The sequence below is a fragment of the Bos javanicus genome, chromosome 9, assembly GCF_032452875.1.
Source record: "Bos javanicus breed banteng chromosome 9, ARS-OSU_banteng_1.0, whole genome shotgun sequence".
NCBI lineage: Eukaryota > Metazoa > Chordata > Mammalia > Artiodactyla > Bovidae > Bos > Bos javanicus.
In genome coordinates, this window is record NC_083876.1 from 98,347,535 (window position 1) to 98,361,180 (window position 13,646).

The following is a 13,646-nucleotide window of genomic DNA, read 5'->3' on the forward strand; positions in this document are numbered from 1 at the left end:
GAAGGCCACCAGAGGGTAGGTGGCTGGGGGATAGGGCCTGCCTGCTCTTGCCTTTCTTAGCACGGCGTGGGTGTCCTCCCAGATCGTAAGGGTCAGTGGCATTCAATGGAATCCACTTTCTAGCGGGAAGCCTGCTTAGTGGAAGAAGCCCTGAACAGAGTCCCAAGGTCAGGCTGAGAGCTCTGCATCCAGGACTTATAGTACGCCCGAATATTCAATGGAATGACTGATACCGAAGCTGAAGCTCCAGTGCTTTGGCCACCTGATGCAAAGAGCCGATTCATTGGAAAAGACCCCCATGCTGGGAAAGATTGAGGGCAGGAGGAGAAGGGGGCAACAGAGGATGAGATGCCATCATCAAATCAATGGACATGAGTTTGAGCAAACTCTGGGAGGTAGTGAAGGACAGGAAAGCCTGGTGTGCTGCAGTCCATGAAGATATATATATATCATTTCAGAAACTTCAACAAAAAGCAGCTGCTGCCTTCTGAGCACAGGCTCCGGAACTAGACCGCGTGCCAATCCCAGCTCTGCCTCTCGCCAGTTGTGTGATCTTTGGGAAGTTTCTTTGTCTCTTTTTCTCTCGTCCTTCACCTGCAAATAGTGATGACAGAACCAACCTCATGAGGATGTTAGGATTATATGAGCTCATGCAAATATAGAACTTAAAAATAAATATTCAGTTCACTTCAGTTGCTCAGTCATGTCCAACTCTTTGCGACCCCATGAACCTGCAGCACACCAGGCCTCCCTGTCCATCACCAACTCCCGGAGTTTACTCAAACTCATGTCCATAGAGTTGGTGATGCCATCCAACCATCTTACCCTCTGTCGTCCCCTTCTCCTCCCACCTTCAATCTTTCCCAGCTTTAGGGTCTTTTCCAATGAGTCAGCTCTTTGCATCAGGTGGCCAAAGTATTGGAGTTTCAGCTTCAACATCAGTCCTACCAGTGAACACCTAGGACTGATCTCTAGGATGGACTGGTTGGATCTCCTTGCAGTCCAAGGGACTCTCAGGAGTCTTCTCCAACACCACAGTTCAAAAACATCAATTCTTCTGCACTCAGCTTTCTTTATAGTCCAACTCTCACATCCATGCATGACCACTGGAACATTATTTTTATTATCATTAATATTATTATTGGTATCTAAAGTAATTTTGAACTAAGAATCAGGATATAAAATTTTGTCTTGTTTCAAATGTTTGTAATTATTACTAAAATCCACCAAGTCTTGATAGTATATTAAAAGAAAATAGGATTTTGGTAATATCCCTGTGTTATTATTTAATATCTAAATACATTATTTGACCGATATCTAGTAGGCATGTTCATAATTCCCAAACCCAAATAAAGTGGGTTTAAAAATCTTATCAGATGTTAAATGTAAATAACTTTAATTCCAACATTTATTATCCTTTGGGGTGAGCAAGCACCAGGCGTATCTTCTGCTGCACCCAGCCCTGTAAGACAACCTGAATAAGTCCCTAAGGATGTGCTGTGTGACCAGTTGTGTGGCTGTCACAGCCAGTGTTAACTGTTGAAAATGAGTGGCAGTATTGGGCAGGGTGCAGAGCGTGTGCAGATACGAAGGAGGCTTTGGGAGAAAGAAGCCAAGATTTCAAATCAAATACCTTTTGCCTTGAATCCGTCCCTGATGAGTGAAGTATGCTTTCACTACAGATATTTGAAAGAATAGGTCAAGACTCTGAAAGCAATCTGTCCCAAAGTCTTTTGCACAATTTCTGAATCAAAATCCTAAGAGTTCCTACCATGGTGATTACTCAGAGCCCGACGTCTAACATGTATATTGGTCCTACTGAGAGTGAAAGGAGAACACGCAAATGTATCATTAATATTGTATGATATGTGTATTTCAATGTGTATGTGCACAGCAAAATGCCAAAACACTTTAAAAACACTGATTGTATCATTTTGACACGAAGCTCACTGCTGTACGCCTTGGCACAGTGCACACCTAGTTACTTCAGCCTTTGCCATTGGAGTATGCATTTATTCTGCCATTTTTTGGAGAGTCTTTCATAGCATTTAAAAAATGTATTATGCGTTTCATCTGCACGTGTCCAGGAAATGTGTAGTAAGGCTCTGTGTGTCTTTATAGTATCGCACTTACAAATAAAATAGCTGTAAGTATGAAACAATCAATTTGGGTGTTCCAAAGATTAATTTGAGTGGTTTGTAAACCTTTCAATGTTTTATGTAAAATAAATGGCTGATTGTGTACCTTTCAATTGTCCTGAAATAATGTAGTTTATTTTCTATGAACGACTGTAGAAATTCTAAGCATATGCTCAGTGCATAACAGATTCCAAATTATATACTTTTCTATTTTTAAGAAATTGCATGCTTTTCCACGTCTAGTTCTAATTTATCATTTTGTGGTTACGCCCAATGAACTGATAAACCATTATCCTATCTTATTAAAACATCCAAGGCTTGCTATTCTGAAAATATATCAAAAGAAGAGCAAAACAAGGAGATGTACACAGAATGCCTAAGTCAGTTCCACCACTTATACAAGATTTTTAGGTGGAGATAGCATAATTCTTAACAATAGAGGCACAGCATAGTTCGGTTTTGCCTGAGTTTTCAGATCAATTTTTTAGACAAAAATAATCCTAGAGTTTCACATTTGACCAAATTATTTTCTTCTGAATCTCCCAAGAGGAAAATAAAGCTTTCCTTGTATCAGTTTGACCCTGTTACAAATGTTGCCCTTGAGGTTTTGCTATTCAATTCCAAAGACATTTTAACAGCCATAATCCAAGAGAGAATAGAATGTATTTATCATTTGATCATTTTCACAACATCTACATTTTTGCTATAATAATATATGTCAGTGTTCATCCTTCTTAGCTATCAGTGTAAAGCTCTGAGATTAAACTATGTCTGGTTATTTAAACATCCAGAAGCTGAAATACTTTATTATTTCTGCTTTTTTATTAAAGGAAAACTAAAATTTGGCAAGATCTTACTAAAACTGGTGTCAGATTAACATGAATTTCCCCAACACTATGGTTTATTGTCATGTTCTAGGTAGTAATATTGTTATAATCTGATTCTTCCCCTGCCCCCAAGTGTGTAAGTAATAAAGTGTCAGTTGTGTACAAGAAATTTAAGCGGAGGATGAGGAATATTGGAGAATATATCTTTTTTCCCCTGGGGGAAAAAGAATGATATATTAATAACCTAATTAAAAATACCTAAGTGTTTGACATTGAGGAATACATAGATGTCTTTTAGTTTTTTTCTGCCTGATTCCCTTAATTTGGGGAAATTTCCCAACTCTCTTTCATGTCATTATGGGAGATTTGTGAACCAGAGGTTTTATTCAACCTGCCTCTGGGTGAGCCAGGGCATCATCACTCAAGATTCTCCAGAGAAGTAGAACCCACAGGATTTATAGAAATAGACTCATTTTAAGGAACTGGCTCTAATGATTGTGGGGGCTGGCAAATCCAAAATGTGCAGGGCAGGTTAGCAGTTTGGATATTCAGGTAAGAGTAGATGCTGTAATTTTGAGTCTGAAATTTATAGGGCAGGCTGGCAGGCTGGAAGCTCAGACAAGGCTTCCATGTCATAGTTTTGAGGCCGAATTCCATCCTTTCCTCTCTGGAAAACCTGTTTCCTGTCTCAGGGCCTTCAACTGATTGGCTGAGGCCCACCCACCTTGTGGAGGGCAGTCTGCTTTACTTGAAGATCCAGGGAGAAGAAGGCCATGGGGTGACGGAAGCAGGGACGAGAGGAGCTGATCGTTAGTGAGGCTGTTCTGACGAGGGCCCCTGAGGCCTGGATTCAGCTGGGCCATTAGTCCAACTGTGCCCAGAAAGTCTCTCCTTCGTTTGAGTAACTAAGACTCTTGACAAGTGAAGGAAACCTTTGAAAACCCCTTCAGTCCTTACAGTGATCATGCTGCAGTTGAGTTAAATGATGCTCAGAAATTCACTGCGTCATGTGTTCACAAAAGTTTTAAAGCCTATTTTTCCATCTGTAGACGTGCTAGGCATTGTGCTAGGCCTTGGGATAAAGCTGTCTGGACTGTTTGATAAAACAGACCAACAGGGAGCAATTGATGGCGAGTGAAATGTATTTATAAAAGACGGTGGGGAGGATGCAATAGCGAATAATGAAGGAGGAGCTGAACGTCTTGGGTTAAGGAACTGGACTTCCTTGAGAAGGTACATGAGCTGGAATCAAGATTTCCAGGAGAAATATCAATAACCTCAGATATGCAGACAACACCACGCTTATGGCAGAAAGCGAAGAAATAAAGAGCCTCTGATGAAAGTGAAAGAGGAGAGTGAAAAAGTTGGCTTAAAGCTCAACATTCAAGAAAACGAAGATCATGGCATCCGGCCCCATCACTTCATAGCAAATAGATGGGGAAACAGTGGCTGACTTTATTTTTTTGGACTCCAAAATCACTGCAGATGGTGACTGCAGCCATGAAATTAAAAGATGCCTACCCCTTGGGAGGAAAATTATGACCAACTTAGCATATTAAAAAGCAGAGACATTACTTTGCCAACAAAGATCTGTCTAGTCAAGGCTATGGTTTTTCCAGTGGTTATGTATGGATGTGAGACTTGGCCTATAAAGAAAGCTGCATGCTAAAGAATTGATGCTTTTGAACTGTGGTATTGGAGAAGACTCTTGAGAGTCCCTTGGACTGCAAGGAGATCCAACCAGTCCATCCTAAAGGAAATCAGTCCTGAGTGTTCATTGGAAGGACTGATGTTGAAGCTGAAGCTGCAATACTTTGGCCACCTGATGCAAAGAGCTGACTCATTTGAAAGGACCCTGATGCTAGGAAAGATTGAAGGTGGGAGGAGAAGGGGACGACAGAGGGTAAGATGGTTGGATGGCATCACCAACTCTATGGACATGAGTTTGAGTAAGCTCCAGGAGCTGGTGATGGACAGGGAGGCCTGGCGTGCTGCAGTCCATGGGGTCACAAAGAGTCAGACATGACTGAGCGGCTGAACTGAACTGAAGAGGAAGTACATATATAATGACACCTGAAGAGAGGGTTCAAGGAAGAGGAAAGAGTATGAGTGAAGGTACCAGACCAAGACTTACACAAGGAATTGAAAAGCCAGGATGGCTGGCGCAGAGACAGAGGCAGAGAGAGGTGGGAAGCCTTCATTTGAGGGAGAGACTTGAGTATTAGCCAAACCCTCTCAGGGCCCTTGCAAGAAGCCAAGTCCAGTATTTGAGGAACAAGGTAGATGGTCACACCCTTACGTGAGCCAGGCGTGCTGGAAGGAGGGCGTATTTTAAGAAGCCAACATAGTCGTTCAGTTTGAGGTTTGGTACATTTGAGAGGAGAGATTTAATAGTGTTTGGAGCTCAGGAGGAGTGTCTGCAGTGTTAGCTGGCATCTGTGTGAACCGAGTGGACAGTGCCCAAAGACGGAGAGAATTCCTCCTGAAGAGAATTAAAAGAAAAAAATAGTAACAGAGACAGCACTTTAGTTTACTGCCACTTAAACAAATTTACCAGTTATGAAAGAAAGGAAACCTTTCAATTTGCTCATCAGATACCAGGGACAGAGTCACAGAGTGGGCATTAAAACAAATCCCATAGCTCATTTAATTCAGTGCTTTAATCTCAAAACTAAAAAAATTTAAGCCAAGAGATCCTCAAGACCAAAAATAAAACTACCTGATGTCTTGCGCTCTGCTCTTTCTTCGGTGGTTTAGTGGAAAGGGAGAGAGGAGGAGAGCACTTTGACGTGACAGATATTTCCGTTTTTTTCATACTGCACTCTCAATTTTATCTGAATGCCTGTTCACCTAATTCCAGTTTCAATTGGTGTTGGGCTGTGATTCATTGGCAGTAGCTGCCCAAAGCACTGTATGTGAAGCCACATTGGTTTGCAGCGTCTACTACAAGAAGGGCATATATTTAACGTCCAAACTGCCCTCAAAGGACAGTGAAATGAAGATTGATTATCAGTTTTGCAGGGAGAACAGGCTGGAGCCAGAACCGTCTGGCAACCTGGAACCTGTGGTCTCCCCAGCCACCAGGACTGGCGGAAGAAAATGAGGCACAGGTGCCATCTTTGCCATTCCTGTTTCGTATGGTTTGCCCATTATAGTTAGAATTTGTTTTGATTTTGACAGGAAAAAAAAGAAGGAAAGGAAAAGTTGATTCCCAGCTGTAGCAAGGTTTTTAAGGTTTTTTTTTTTTTTTACTATCATCTTCATTTATTGAACATTAGACTTGAACGTTAATAATTTTTTTCCAAAAGAGTAATTAAAATAGAATTACTTTCTATAACTCTTCCTTCATCCAAAAGAAATATCTCAAAATAGGGAATATGTAAGTGTTGGTCTCATCCAGCAGCTTATAATTCTGCTCTCTATGTCAATTCCTCTTTCCTCCAAAAGAAAATTTTCTGTGGAGGTAATAGCTTTGTCTCTGCTTTTGATGAGCATTTTTAGGATGTTGGAAATGACTGTGACAGGAGGGAAATTCTCTTAGTATAAGTCAAATAATCGGTAGTGAATATGCTTCTACAGCAATTTAAAATGCCAACGTATATTTGAAAGAATCATGTAATTAGAGTTAAATACATTTAGGAAATGTAGTTGTCAGCCGTGTTAAGAGAAAATTTAGTGTTTGTACCAATGGTGAGGTGTGAACGTGCTTGTTTGGGAGTCTCCTCTTGACCTTCTGCACGTGTGGGTGATGCCAGTGCTTCTTCCACGCTTTTTGCCAACACATCAGTATAAGCAAATTCTCGAAAGGAGATCAGGGTATCGAAAGTCCTAATCCCTCTGATTGGGATTTCTGTGGGGATTGAAACATTGCCGGAGAACAGACCCAACATTCATTGCCATTTTTTGCTTGAATCTCTATATCTCAAAGCAAATTTCACTGAAAACAAAGACCATAAACGTAGTGGATCAGAGAAATGTTCATAGTATGGGAAATACACAGTCAGTTCTAGAATCCAGTGCATTAACAACATCTGAAAACCAGTGAGTTTCAGGTAAAGGTGTAAGTGTGGGGAAATACATATTGTGCTCAAATGTGGCATTCTCACTTATGTGAGGAGCTAAGGTTTTTAGGGTATTGAAAGTTAATATTCTATGAAATGTTTCTTAAGCAGAAGCTTTAGGTAAAAGCCTCCCCAAATAAAACTAAGTCTCATTATTGAAAAGCACTTTGTTCATATACCTTGAGCTCTTATTTTAACTATTTGCATATATGATTTCTTTATTCAAGACATTTTGTCTTGGAAAATATGCATTTGTTCATGCAAATTGTGCCCTTTGAATCTTGCAGCCTTTAAACACCTCTGCTTTCTATTCTATAGTTTTGAAATGGTTTATATTTAGCAGCATTATTTTAAAATATCAATATATACCTATTTTCTGTATTAAGTATATATCTGAACTCATTTGTGAAGCAGATTTGAAATGAAATAATTTTTATTTCTTTCAGTTGGACCTTCATAATTTTTTGTAGTCCAAAAATCAACTCAGCATCGTTGGAAAATTGTTCTGGTAAAGAGGAAGGAAAAAGTGTAGAAAAATATTTTCTGTAGATTTATTCCTTTAGAGAATAAGACCCAAAAGGCAAGATTTGTCTGTTGGAATTTCATCCAAAATGACAAGTTAAGAAAAATAATGAGTTAACTTATTTTAATTCATAATCTCAAATAACGTAAAGACCCATTCACATTTTATACAGGTTGTTGTTGTTTAGTTGCTAAATCGTGTCCAGCTCTTTTGCAACCCCATGGACTGTACCCTGCCAGGCTCCTCTGTCCATGAGATTTTCTAGGCAAGAATACTGGAGTGGGTTGCCATTTCCTTTTCCAGGGGATCTTCCCAGGCCAGGGGTCAAACGCATGTCTCCTGCGTTGCGTGTAGATTCTTTACCACTTAGCCACTGGAAGAATAAGTATGGCTTGCTTTTGGGGAGGGGAACTGTATTATTTCATATTTATTATGTCTAAAAATTGTACTTGCATTTGAACTAGACTCATACTGTTGAAGTTATGAAACATTTAAAAAAAAGAAGTTCTGATATCTTCAGTGGTCCATTCTGGTCCACTCTGGTAGAATAGTAAGCCGAGTCCCCTTTTTCTTTCAGAATGTATGTAGCCAAGTCTCAAGGATCAGACTTATTAATAGGGACCATCTTCAAGTATTTTTTTCCCTGATTTTAGTGATTTAAATCTCATATGTCTTGAAAATGTAAAAAGTCATATGATATCAAAACAGAAAAACTCTAAGTGGTATTTTCTGCAAATTTTAAGAGATTTTTGTGCTGATCAAAATATACTGAAACCACAATTTGTTTATATTACCGCTGGCTATCACTGACTTGTGATTTTTAAATGCTGGAACTAAGCCAAAGGCGTATAGTTGGAAGGAGAATACTAGGTGGCGCAGTGGTAAAGAATCCACCGACTAATGCGGGAGATACAAGAGATGTGGGCTTGATCACTGGATTGGGAAGATCCCCTGGAGTAGGAAATGGCAACCTGCTCCAGTATTCTTGCCTGGAAAATCCCATAGAGGAGTTAGATGGACTATAGTCCAGGGGGTCACAAGGAGTTGGACACAACTGATCACAAACACACATAAACACACATCCAGTTAGATCAAATCATATTGCCTATCTTTTCTAGTGGATATGCAACAATAATATTACATTTATATGTGATTCTGAAGCTCAAAATTTAGTCACGTTGTCCAAATTTGTGTACATAGGTTCTAAGTAGTAGACATCTATGATTCCAAAGGCATACTTTTCTGCAGTCTCGAACTGGATTATTCTAATAGTGTTCAGGACCAGTTAAATTGTATCTTAAAGAAGCCCAACTTAACCCAAGTACAAACAGGGAATGCATCGGCACGTATAGAGAAGTCCAGTGGCATACTGGCTTCAGAGACAACCAGTTCCAAGAGTTCTAAAGTATTCTATCCTGGCACCGTCTCTCAGGAGGCTCTTAGCCACATGGCTGATGATACATCCTAGCAGTTGAAGACCCACATTCTGTAGGCTCATCAACCCCAGCAGACTATCTTTCCTAGTAATTGGCAGAAATGAGCTGGAATAAGTTTCAGTTAGCTACCTTTTGGTGACATGAACATCAAGGACACAGTCGTATGGACAGGGAGATTGGGGGCACTTTGATTAGCCTGAATTGTGTGTCCATCCCTTGGCTATAGACATGCAACCCATGGCTGTAGGATCAATCTGACTTAAAACATAGGGGACTGGGTCCCCACAGGAAGGGGGAGCACTGTTACCTAAAGATGGGGGGGCAGGATTTGGATGGGCCGAGGCAATGGATGTGCACAACAAATTGTTAAACTGTTCTCCTGCGTCTCTACCCTTTCGGGAGGGGACAACTGTATCTAAGACTGCCTGAGTGATCTTTCTAGAATAAGATCTGAAAATAACACTCTTGCTCTCAAGATCACCAGGATACAGCAGAAAGTCTTCAGTACGCAGGGTTCGTCTCGATTTAACTTCTTCCTTGGGCTTCTTTACTGTTCTCATTTCGAGTCACTCTCCTCAACGCCAGCGACACAGAACTCCAATAATTCTTCCAAACAAGCATACTCTTTCATGTATTACTTCTCTCCTGGTCTTCTGATTCTTTCTCATAACAGGGATTTTCCTCGTTAAATCTTCTGCTGAGGCCCTTCCACCTTGTTGTCTTTACATGGCATGTAAAATCACCCTTTAGCATTGCATTCTCCAAATTCCCTTCCTTGACCCCACTCCCTGCTCTTCTCAGACCCCACTCCCTACTCTTCGACATGTCCATGCTACTTCATGCATACAAAGTCATTAGCATTTATCATACTGTATTATAATATGTGACTTATGGGTATATCTCCCCCACTAAACAATGAAATTATTAGGAGTAGGGTCTGTGCATTATCTGAATTATCCTCCATGAATTATCTCTCAGCATTTTGTACAGAGGTTGCCACATAGTAAGCACTGAGTGAATGGTTGATCAATGAGTGAGTGGGTGTACAAATGAGTGAGTGGATTCATTCCAGTTTGACACTAACGCACTTCCCTATGTCCTCTCTGCACACAGCTGGTGAAAAGCATTCGGGAGGCAGCGTGTGTTGAGTACAGGCTGCAGAGCTAGGAGACCAGCGTTCAAAGTCCTGCTCCTAAGCTTGCAGGTTGTGTACCCATAGTCACAGCACCTAACCCTGGAGCATCCCAGGGACGGGGGGCCTGGTGGGCTGCCGTCTGTGGGGTCGCACAGAGTCGGACACGACTGAAGCAGCTCAGCAGCAGCAGCAACCCTGCGTGCCTCTGGGCTCTCCTGTAAAAAGAGAAGTATAATTGTTTCCATATACCAAGTGCTCCCCTCTTTAATTTTCATTAACCCTGCAATAAATATAAGTATTCCTGTTTCAGAGGTGAGTAGATTGAGATTTGGAGCAGTTAAGTAGCCTGCCCAAGGGCACACAGGTCCTAAAATGGGGAGCTAACATTCAGCGGAAGGATTGCCTGATTCTAAACCCTCACAGTTTTAACTGTGCCAAGATTTCACAACTTGTTTTCATTGACTGGAAAATGGTACGAGGAAATATTTTTCTTGCCTTAGATAAATTTTCTACTAATGATTGCTTTCTGCATAAGAATGTGACCTGAACCAAACAGCTTTTAGATATTGCTGTAGTTGAGCACATTACTTTGAAAATATCTGATGCTTATTCCTATGGGTAATTGAACATAGATGGTGGATAAATGACAGTCTTTTCATCTGAATTAAAAAAAACTATCGCATCCAACCTTTGTGCTATTTGTGTGCTGTGTGCTCAGTTATGTCGGACTCTTTGCGACCCTATGAGCTACATAGCCCACCAGGCTCCTCTGTCTATGGAATTTTCCAGGCAAGAATACCAGAGTGGGTTGTCATTTCCCTCTCGATGCAGGGGTAGAACCCGTATCTCCTGTGTCTTCTCTACACTGGCAGGCGAATTCTTTACCACTGAGCCCCCTGGGAAGCCGTGCTGTTACTGCTCAGTTCAATTGCTCAGTCTTGTCCGAGTCTTTGCGACCCCATGGACTGTAGCATGCCAGGGCTCCCTGTCCATCACCAACTCCCAGAGCTTACACAAACTTATGTCCATAGAGTCAGTGACGCCATCCAACCATCTCATCTTCTGTCGTCCCCTTCTCCTCCCACCTTCAGTCTTTCCCAGCATCAGTGTCTTTTCCCAAGAGTTAGTTCTTTGCATCAGGTGGCCAAAATATTGGAGTTTCAGCTTCAGCATCAGTCCTTCCAATGAATATTCAGGACTGATTTCTTTTAGGAGTGACTGGCTGGATCTCCTTGCAGTCCAAGGGCCTCTCAAGAGTCTTCTCCAACACCACAGTTCAAAAGCATCAATTCTTTGGTGCTCAGTTTTGTTTATAGTCCAAGTCTCACATCCATACATGACCACTGGAAAAACCATAGCTTTGACTAGATGGACCTTTGTTGGAAAAGTAATGTCACTGTTTCCACTGTTTCCCCATCTATTTCCCATGAAGTGATGGGACCAGATGCCATGATCTTCGTTTTTTGAATGTTGAGTTTTAAGACAGCTTTTTCACTCTCCTCTTTCACTTTCATCAAGAGTCTCTTTAGTTCCTCTTCACTTTCTGCCATAAGGGTGGTGTCATCTGCATATCTGAGGTTATTGATATCTCTCCCAGCAATCTTGATTCCAGCTTGTGCTTCATCCAGCCCAGCGTTTCTCATGATGTACTCTGCATAGAAGTTAAATAAGCAGAGTGACAATATACAGCCTTGATGTACTCCTTTCCCGATTTGGAACCAGTTTGTTCCATGTCCAGTTCTAACTGTTGCTTCTTGACCTGCATACAGATTTCTCAGGAGACAGGTCAGGTGGTCTGGTATTCCCATCTCTTTCAGAATTTTCCACAGTTTGTTTGTGTAGATAAGAGCAATTTGTTCCCCCTAAAGAAAAAGATCTATTGAAAGTATATCTAGTTCATAATAGTGCAATTTTATTCAGGATGCAGTTAAACTGGGTTTAGTTTCTCCATTTCTGTCTGTCAGATTGCCTAAATAGAAATAATTGGGTCTCCAAAGCACTAGATGGAAGCATTAGCAGTTCATTGCCCATAATTTTCTCTTCAGATGAGTTCTGAGACCTACTCAGAAACAAGGACAAGTAGATCAAACCAATAGAAATTTTCTCACCTTCTGGCAAAGCATTGGCAGCCATCACTAGCTGGCTATTGTAATTCTAAGGATTATGTACACCTCACTTTACAATCCCAAATTCATAAAGTTAGACTTCATGTAAAAGGATGATTGACCAAAAACTGTCACATTAAGATTAGGAAAATACTGGACTTTTTTTTTTTTAGTAGGATAATTGATATATGTTCCAAGTCATGACATACATCTGCACTCATATCAACTTGTTTTCATTAACTTAGACAATTGAAATCAAGAACTAAGTTATTTTAAGCAAACAGCTTCATTTTACATTCATTTATTTCTGCTTTGCATGAAGCACAGCTGCATTATAATGTGATCAAGCACGATAAAGTGTGTTTCATTGTTTATAGGTAGACAAATTATACCACTCAGGTAGATGTACGATTCCACCTAAAGTGTTTTAAAAGTACAAGTGCATGAGATTTTGTTCTCTTCCAAAAATAACTCTTACTCAAACTATAGATTTGCTACCTCCTATTACCAAAAACAAATGAAATGTTCTAGACCAATGCTCTGGAGTTATTTAATTGAAATTACTTAACTGGTTGTACATTTTCCAATGTTTTTTAATCCTTTGGAAAAATAAAATGACCCAAATAGCTGCTGCATTTAGAATATTTCCAGAATACATATATATTTATACTATGTATCATGTAAGTGTATGCTATATATATACATATTTACATACACACACTATATACGCGGTAAAAGCAAATGATTACATGGTTGTTCAGTTGCTGAGTCTTGTCCAACTCTTTGTGATCCCATGGACTGCAGCATGCCAGCCTCTTCGCCATCTCCCAGAGCTTGCCCAAACTCATGTCCATCAAGTCAGTGATGCCATCCAACCATCTCATCCTCTGTTGTCCCCCTCTCCTCCTGCCTTCAATCTTTCCCAGCATCAGAGTCTTTACCAATGAGTCAGTTCTTCAGGTCAGGTGGCCAAAGCATTGGCGCCTCAGCTTCAGCATCAGTCCTTCCAATGAATATTCAAGATTTATTTCCTTTAGGATTGACTAGTTTGATCTCCTTGCAGTCCAGGAGACTCTCAAGAGTCTTCTCCAATACCACAGTTCGAAGGCATCATTTCTTCAGGGCTCCGCCTTCTTTGTGGTCCAAGTCTCACACCCTTACATGACTAATGGGAAAACCACGCTCTGACTACACAGACCTTGGTTTCTGCACTTGTCTTTGCACTCCAGGATGTCTGGCTCTAGGTGAGTGATCACAGCATCGTGGTTATCTGGGTCGTTAAGGTCTTTTTTTGTGTAGTTCTTCTGTGTATTCTTGCCACCTCTTCTTAATATCCTCTGCTTCTGTTAGGTCCATAACATTTCTGTCCTTCATTGACTATATGGTGTGTATATATATATATATAAAATTTATATTTTATA

The 13,646-nt window shown here is 40.6% G+C and overlaps 1 protein-coding gene across 6 annotated transcripts in view; it reads left to right on the forward strand.

Moving 5' to 3' along the window:
- PACRG (parkin coregulated) overlaps nt 1–13,646 on the forward strand; it is a 530,120-nt gene that overhangs the window by 142,112 nt on the left and 374,362 nt on the right. The gene's annotated exons all lie outside the window — the stretch shown is intronic.